We start from the raw sequence: 9,653 nt of genomic DNA, 5'->3' as shown, positions 1-9,653 counted from the left end.
GACGCTGGTCAGTCAGATGCATACTGAAACAGTGATGTGCCACATTTGCCTTCAAGAAGTGGAAAGGATTATAGTCTATCTCTACTGCATAAAAGACAGGACACTTGACAACAACTTTTTTCCCCCTGCCCGATCCTTATGGCACTGCCTTCATCTCACCTGTAACTTATAACAAGCCAATCTTAAGTCATTGTTCAACAGCTTGAGGACATGGTGGGTATAGCAGGAAAATATGCATGTTTGAAACATGCAAACATATCAGCCTGTGAATCAATTATGCAGTGACTGGAGAAGCAGCAGATTTTGGCAGTAGATTTACTTGCTAGTTTAGGGCTCTTCCAGTCTGCTGATGAGGAAGAATGAAGAAATTGTGAAGTTAAATCCAAAAGTAGTTATTTACCAAAACCATTTGCTAATCACAGCACTGCTATGATTAGCAGATGCTTCCCATCACTGGATGAGGCTTAGAATAGGAGATGGCAATAACCTAGGGTTCAATGAATGACTTAATATACTCTGGACATATGAAATCATGACATGATTTGACAGCAAGTCAGAGGCTGCAAGATAGGAATGGGGAATGGGAACAGCAGATGTGCCTTTCAAGTCCCATTGCACTCCCTCAGTGTGAAAAGTTGTGTGTTTGTGTATGTGTTCTGGGAGGGATGAACAAAGAAGGTTGGATAGTTATGCCAATATTATATTCTCTTAGCAAAGTTACGGAAGACATGAAGGTCACTTCAGCTGCCTACTTAAAGCAAACAGGTACCTATACTGGGATCTGTGATATGGAAAGATGCTAGAAGCAAATTATTGACTCAGCCTTCCATCTTTCCGAGGTCGATAAAATGAGGGCCTAGATTGTTGGGTGCAATACGCTGACACTAAACTGCTTAGAGGGGGTTGTAAAGCACTGTGAAGTGATATATAAGCCTAAGTGCTATTGCTATTGCTATTACTTTAGTGACAAAAGCAAAGACATTATTTTTACTGCATGGAAGAAGGCTGTGGCAAACTATTGTATTTTGCCCAGAAAATCACATGGATGAACAAAATAAAGTGATTTACAATATAGTGCTGGATGTTTGGCTCCTCAAGTTAGGAATACTCAAGGTGCTACTGAGGAACTGCTGAGGACTTTTAGAGTGCTAATGGTATTTATGATACAGAATAAAACTCTTCAGACATCTATTTGCTGAAGTTGCCATTCAGGAAAAGAAAATTCCAAGGTACTAAAACAGAATTACAATGGGAACATAGCATTTTATCTATCTATCTATCTATCTATCTATCTATCTATCTATCTATCATCTATCTATCTATCTATCTATCTATCTATCTATCATCTATCTATCTGATTTCTAGCCACCCATCGCACTTCTGAGAATGCAGGAAACATGTACATAGGAACACTTGACACAGTGAAAGATAAAACAAATTGACTTCATGTTGATATCTTGGTAAATGAAATAGACTGAAACTGAACACATACCCACACAGCGAAAATGAAGAAAAGATATAATATAGTATTTGGGTATAATACCACCAGTGATCAAATAATATTAATTAAACTTCATGAACAGCCAATTGATATAACAATTATCCAAGATTATGTTCCAACCACTGATGCAGAAGTAGAGAAGGTTGACAGGTTTTATGATCAACTTCAATTTAAAATTGACAGAAAGTACAAGTAAGATGTGGTGCTTGTAGTTGGAAATTAGAATGCTAATATTGGAAATAGTAAAATGTAATTGGATTGTACAGTCTAGGAAACAGAAATGAGGCAGAAAAATGATTCAATGCTAACACAATCTTCAAACAACCATCACATTTATATAAAAGGAAATCTCCTTAACCAAATTGATCTTATTACTGGTAAAGGAAATAGATTTAAGCTGCTCTCTGAGTTTTCCCATGCTTGGAGAATGAGCCACATGTTCCCCAAGGAAAGAAAATTGAAGATTTAAAGGGACAGGACCTCCCACAGGCCTGAAAGTGTTGTTCCATGGTATTTGTGCATGTATGTGTGTGTATGTGTGATCATTTCCAGACCTGGAGGGAAGTTAAGATCCTTTAATAATAGAAAATGGAGCTCATTGGCTTATGTACAGCTTCCTGAAATAATTGTAATAACTGCTTTGCATGAAGAAAGAATGAAATGGGATTTTTGTATGTGAAATTAATGATTGCAGTCCAAATGTGAGTATGTTGATGGTAAAAGTTGGTATGAATGTAGTTTGATTCCCTTTCATATAAAGAAACAGTAAGTTACAAGGTTGTTTAATGGTATGTGTGTGTATGCATGTGTGTGATCATTTCCAAACCTGAAGGGAGGGTGAGATCCTCTAATAAAAGAAAATGAAGCTTGGTGGCTTGTGAAAAAAAAGCTTCCTGAAATACTTATGATTGGTTGGCATGAGCAAGCATGAAGGTCTGATTGCAGTATGAATGTGAGTATGTGTCCCCCCATGCCCCAGAGAGTGATAAGTGAAGGGATCCAGAGACCCGTGATTGCCTGCGTGAATTCCCCCCCCCCCCTTCCTTCTGGGCCATTCTTTGGAGGGAAGCAGGAAAGGCGGGGAGAATGAGTGTCTGCTCATTTTTACCATGAGTGTGTATTAAATGCCCCAGTGATACCTGTGAATGCCTCTGGGCATTCCCCCCCTCCTTCTTTCCCTCCTTCCTTTTGGGTCATTAAAGGCGGCTGAAGTTTTTCTGCTCACTTTAACCACTTTTTCCCCCCCTCTCTTCTGAGAAATTTGGAGTAAATGGGTGATCTGCTCCTGCACTTTTACCTTTTACTGTTGTGATCTTTCATCTGCATATAAAAGTTATTTCTTTGTCTGCTCTGAATACAATTTTGATTTTTTTTTCTTCTGGAAATTCTGAGGTTTAAAATGCTTAATTAAAGCTATAAAAAGAAATGATTTTGAGATATTTTGCTTACATTTGTAAATGTTTTAACATACTTAATGAGAATTTGCTTCCATCTGAATGGAATCTGATATTTTGGAGTGTTGACTCAAAGTACCTCTTTTTTTTAATTGCAATTTTTTTTAAAAAAAGCTGTTCTTCCTTCTCTCATTTATGCCTGAGTGCATTTTTAAATGCTTATGAGTCAAGGTGCTCTACCCTATGATATTTTATTTGTTTGTTTGTTTGCAACACAAGTTGTTGTCCCTCTTGGAAATTTACTCATCATTGCAAAAGTGTTTCAATCATACAGGCAGTGGGAATGTCATGTTCCATGAAATTTACATCGTCTGCCTCCTGAAATAATGTTTGGATTTCCACACTTGGACAGAATGGGTGAGATTCCACAACATGAGACCAAAGATAAGCGCCCCTTTCCCTTTTTTCTTTTCAACCCACAATGATTAGGGAGGATCCTGAAGTCGGGCGGGGCTGAGAAGCGAGGAGGGAGAAAAAGAGACGGAGGCCAAGGAGCTTCCCCCCCGACCCCTCCCAGCAAAAATCTAACCGGGGAGCCGGGCAGGCAGTAGCAAATTAGCCGATCACGCCGCGTGATCGGTTAATTTGCTACTGCCCACGCGGCATGATCGGCTAATTTGCTACTGCCCGCCCGGCTCCCCGGTTAGATTTTTGCTGGGAGGGGGTGGGGGGAAGCTCCTTGGCCTCCGTTTCTTTTTCTGCCGCCTCGCTTCTCAGCCCTGCCCGACTTCAGGATCCTCCCTAATCATTGTGGGTTGAAAAGAAAAAAGGGAAAGGGGCGCTTAAAGTTTCAAAATATTGCATTGGAGCAAAATATCGCTTCAGAGGCAACAGTTTTCATGGGGAATTAGCCCTGGAGTTTCACTGCCCCACCCGGTCAAACCTCGCTTTCCGTGCATGCCGCGTGATCAGCTAATTTGATACTGCCCGCCGGCTCCCTGATAAGATTTTTTGCGGGGGGGGGGGGAAGCTCCTTGGCCTCCGTCTCTTTTTCTCCCTCCTCGCTTCTTGGGGCTGTTTTAAGACTGGTGGACTTCAATTCTCAGAATTCTGGGAGTTGAAGTCCACCAGTCTTAAGAGCCAATTTTGCCCAGGGATCTGCAAAATTGGCTCTTAAGACTGGTGGACTTCAACTCCCAGAATTCTGAGAATTGAAGTCCACCAAGGGCATCAATCACTCTCAGAATTCTGGGAGTTGAAGTCCACAAGTCTTCAAGCTGTCAGGTTTGAAGACCCTGGGTTTTTTTTTCCTAAAGGGTTAGGGGTGCAAAGGGTCTTGCAACTTGATAGCTTTAAGACTTGCACACTTCAATGCCAGAGTTCCTGAGCAAACATTTTGGTTGCTAAGCAGGAGCGTTGTTAAGTGATACTGACATTATATAACACTTTTAATTAAGCGAGTACCTTGAAGAAACATAACTGAGTTTCAAATAATACTGATTTCGTTGTTGTCAGGTGACATTTGTGAAAAAAATTCAGGTGCTCAGGCATAAAAATGTGCCGCTCAAACACTATACTTTTCTGCTCACACTGAAAAAAAATTAGAGGGAACATTGCAGTAGAGTGAAGAGAAAGAGAAGGTATCACTCTTCTAGCTCTTCTATCTGTTCACCGGTACTCGTGTTTACTGACGTGTTATTGTGTCTGCTTTAACCCACAAATTAGCAAAAATGAGTATGAAACAGACATTGTTAGAAAGTTTCCTTGGGAAGAAAAAAAGGCCCAGTGAACAGACAGAAGAAGAGCCTTCAACATCAAAGAAACATGCAACTTTTAACAGACAATACCATGAGTCCTATTTGAAATATGGATTTATCGGGACAGGTGATTCCCACGCACCAAAACTGCTCTGCATAGATTGCGGCGAGAAGCTCTCTAATGAGGCAATGAAACCTTCAAAACTGCTTCGCCACTTGACCGCCAAGCACCCTGGCATAAAAGACAAGCCCCTGGAGTATTTTGAAAGAAAAAAACGGGAGCACGAAGCACAGAAGATATTTATGAGGGCCACCACATCAATAAAGGAGAATGCACTGAGAGCATCATATTTGGTGGCTAACCGCATTGCTAAGGCTAAAAAGCCATTTACTATTGGTGAAGAATTGATCTTGCCCTCCACTAAAGACATTTGCCGTGAACTTCTAGGAGAGGCTGCTGTGGAAAAGATAGCACATGTGCCTTTGTCAGCTAGCACTGTGATTAGGCGCATTGAGGAAATAGCCGAAGACATTGAGGCACAATTGTTGGAGAGGATTAATACATCACCGTGGTATGCACTCCAGGTTGACGAATCTACAGATATCGACAACAAGGCACTACTACTTGTTTATGTGCGATATCTATATCAGGAGGATGTGCATGAGGATTTGTTATGTGCACTATCTTTGCCAACCAACACCACAGGAGCAGAACTGTTCAAGTCACTGGATGGTTATATATCAGAAAAACTGAAATGGTCCTTTTGTGTCAGCATATGCACAGACGGAGCTGCTGCCATGACCGGACGACTGTCTGGTTTAACTGCTCGGATTAAGGAGGTTGCACCTGAGAGTGAATCTACGCATTGTCTCATTCACAGGGAAATGTTGGCAAGCCAAAAAATGTCACCAGAATTTAACAGCATATTGATGGACGTCTTAAAGTTATTAACCACATCAAAGCACACGCACTTAACTCGCACCTGTTTGAGCAGCTTTGTGAGGAGATGGACGCAGAGTACAGATGCCTTCTCTTATACACAGAAATAAGATGGTTATCCAGAGGAAAATCGCTAACCAGAGTATTTGAATTACAAGAGCCATTGCAAAGATTTCTCTCAGAAAAGAAGTCACCGCTGGCAGCACATTTCAGTGACAAGGTATGGGTCGCAAAACTGGCTTACCTGTGTGACATATTCAGCCTGCTCAATGAACTCAATCTGGGCCTTCAGGGGAAAATGACAACTGTTTTCAAGTTGTCAGACAAAGTAGCTGCATTTAAAGCCAAACTGGAGTTGTGGGGACGGCGCGTGAACAGAGGCATTTTGGACATGTTTCAGACATTAGCAGGGATTGTAGGTGAGACTGAGCTTGAACATTCATTCTGCCAGTTGGTGCACGATCACCTGTCTTTGCTTTTAAAAGAGTTTGAGCGCTACTTCCCAACCACAAAAGACCCACGAACTGGTAAGGAATGGATCCGCGACCCATTTGCCAACAAATCAGGCGAATATAGCATGTCTATGCAAGAAGAAGAACAACTGCTGGAGATTGCAAATGACGGTGGCCTTAAAACTACGTTCGAGACAACAACTCTGCCAGTGTTCTGGATTAAAGTCATGGCGGAATACCCTGAGATTGCCACCACAGCACTTAAATCCCTATTGCCATTTCCGACAACCTATCTGTGTGAAACGGGGTTTTCTGCAGTGACAGCAACCAAAACAAAACAACGGAATAAACTGGACATAAACAACACACTTCGGGTGTCATTGTCTCCTATTACCCCCAGATGGAACCATCTCGTTGCAAAGAAACAAGCTCAGGGTTCTCATTGATTTGGCATTCTAGTGAGTTAAATAAAATAAATCACTTTATATTCATTTTTTGGTGTAGCTGTATTTTATTTTGAAGGCATGTTTAAATACAATTAAATTAACATTATTAAATCAAAACAAGCGGGCCACGGAAAAATTATCAAACATTTACCGGTCCGCGGCGATAAAAAGGTTGGGGAGCACTGACTTAAAGGAAAAGCATGGCTGTGAAGAATTTTGGGACTTCTGCTTGCTTGTAACCTGTCTGGAAGCTCACAGAAAGTGATATCAAACATCTGAAAATAATTGGCATGGTAAATTGGATATTGTAAATTTCTTTCCAGTAATTGTGCCCTGGTTGCTAGACCTTCATGGTTGAAAGCTCTCTGGGAGCCACTGAAGGGATCCTTCTGCTGTCTCTCAATGCTTTTCCATCAGAAAAAGCCTCCCTGATCTGACCAATTTTTATCTTTTGTCAAGAACATGTGCGTTCCACTCACATGTTTTGAAAAAAAAGGAGGGATTGTAGGAAGTTATCACCCAGCCCTCTCCCAGAAAAAATGAAATATCCTAGGAAATATTGATAAGGCAGAATATTATATTTCCCTGGATGTGAAAAGGAAGAAACATGTTTTAAATTGAGAATAGCTCCCTGTAGCTTCCTGCCTCCACCCACTTTGTCAATGGGCCATTAAGAAGGCCAAGCCAGTCCCTTTACATAATAAAGAGTTCTCCCCTTCAGCTCCAGGGGGTTGGGAATGAAGGCATTATAATATAAACCTTAACTCAACTGACCACATGGCATCTGAGAACTCTGAGAATTCAACCAAACCTGGACTCAGCCTAGAGAGTTGCCCCTGCATGGGCCCATGTGAGTCTGACAACCAATCAGAATGCATTTCTTACACAGGAACAGGAAACAGAGAGGTGGGACTGAACAGGTTATAAAAAGCCTAGCAAGCCCCTCCATCGGGCCTTCTCTTCTTCTCCACCAACATTGAAGCATGTGATCACCTTTTCTGTTCAGGACTCAAGCCATGTGGTCCTGTCCACCATTAAAACCATCTTTCCAAGCAGCCTCCATGTCTCCAGTGTCTTTTTCCCCACTTGGAGCCAAACCCAGAAGCATATTTCTTTCATCACCATATAATAACAACAACCCTGTGAGGGTTAGAGTGAGAGTACAAAAGTCACTCAGCCTGCTTTCATGCCTAAAGCATAAACTCGGAGACTAGAAATCTATCTCAATCTCCTAGTTTCAAGCTTGTGCCTTAATAATTACACCAACCTGCTTTGACTGCTGACATAGTCATGTTTTAAGGGACTTCTGGAAGAATATCAAATATGGGATCAATTTTCAAATGTTCAGACTTATTATTTATGGTGCCTTAGATGTATTTCTGTTTGTTATACTTTAGATTGAAGGTTATTCACAATTAATGGACATAGACTAAATACAGGATTATTAATACTTAGGAAAAACTGTATGAGCCAATTGACCCATTCTGAGCCCAAACAACAAAATAAGCTACAAATAAAATCCAACAAATGTATACATTGATAGGTTATGTTTTTCAAAATGAAAATAATATAGGGGGAAATGGCCACTAAAGACAATGAGCTAGCAGTAAAATTGAATCAAGAGCCTGCCTATCAATTAAGTATAAAGGATTATTAGCAATGGGAAATGAGATCTGAATCCTTTCCTGAGGAGCTGTTAAGATAATATATTACAGCTTTATGCTTCAAATTGCACTAAAATGTTTAGGAATTTATTAGGATGGCAAAATGTATGATCTGCATCAATCCTAGTACCCAATTCTGCTTTACTGAGACCAATGTAAAACTGAACGTGTGTATTCATATTTACATTGATTACATCAACAAAGCCTCTTAGCATTCTTTGGAAAAAGTATTATGTTTTACCATCATTCCTCATAAACTGGAAGTGAAGTGAAACCATAAATTCTATTGCGGTACATTGATAAGAAAAAGACACAGATTAGCAGAAGACAAGGAAGAGCAAACAAATGCACAAAATATGTTGTGACACCGATACTGAACAGAAGTCACTAAAAACTCTATAATGAAAGCAATCCAGCAGTAATAATTAACTTCTATAGTACATAAATTCTTGCCATAACATGGATGGAATGAGGAAATGCCTTGCCCTTGAAAATACCTGTTCCTATTTTTTTAAAAAAATGTTTTTTAAACAATACATTACAGTGATGGAGTAAGGCAACCAACGCTTGAAATTAAGATTTGTTCCTGTTGTGAAATATATGTTTTCTTCCTGTGATAAAAAAGGTGGCTGGCTAATTTTAGGATCAGGGTTGGGTAAAACATCATCTATCATCTACTTGATGATGAAGTAACAATGAAAGTAATCTACCTGAATTGAATTACATAGAAAGCACATTAGATAAACAGAAATAAGTAATAAATCTTCAAACAATTTAAGCCTTATCCCTGTTAGATGTGTATCAACATCAAATAAAGGGATGGGGTTTTGATTGCAATGCTGCAACTACAATTGTGCCTGCTTTTACTTCCTAAAGACGCTATTGCAGTAGCTTGCAGATAATTCAGATTCTCAGCCAACATATAATATTGTCATGCAAAGGTACACAGCATTCAAATTCTCAACTAACATGCTTTTAATATCACTAAAACATTATCAATTTGATCATAAATTATTAAAAATAATTAACTAAAGATTCCGTTTATTCTAATAACTTCCATTCTTTGGTAGATGCATTGCATTCAGAGACCAACATTCATACATACACATTCCAAAATTCAAGACTGTTTTCATAAGGGTTATGAAAGTAATCAAGTGTACAATAATTTGTTCACATACACAAACCTCTCAATAATTTACTGAACAGCAAAATCTGGCTGCACATTCCTTTTTAAAAAAGAAATAATTACTATTTTTCTCTCTCTTTATCCTGATTCAAAAAATGCATGGATTAATCTAGACAACTATTTATTCATGTAATGCAAATGATGTTATTAACATCCTTCATTATCCATTGGCATTTCCTAAAAGCTATTTTATTGGCAGATGATTTATTAATCTTATTTTTAACATCTCCATATCCATAATCAGTTTTAAAGAAGTGCTTCTAGGTCTGGCCTCATTTTGCAATTTCTAAGTATATTATCAGATAAATTTGTG

Source organism: Natrix helvetica (assembly GCF_964273705.1).
Source record: "Natrix helvetica genome assembly, chromosome: 6".
In the NCBI taxonomy this organism is placed as follows: Eukaryota; Metazoa; Chordata; class Lepidosauria; order Squamata; family Natricidae; genus Natrix; species Natrix helvetica.
The sequence above is the reverse complement of the archived record's forward strand: the minus strand, read 5'-3'. Positions refer to the sequence as shown.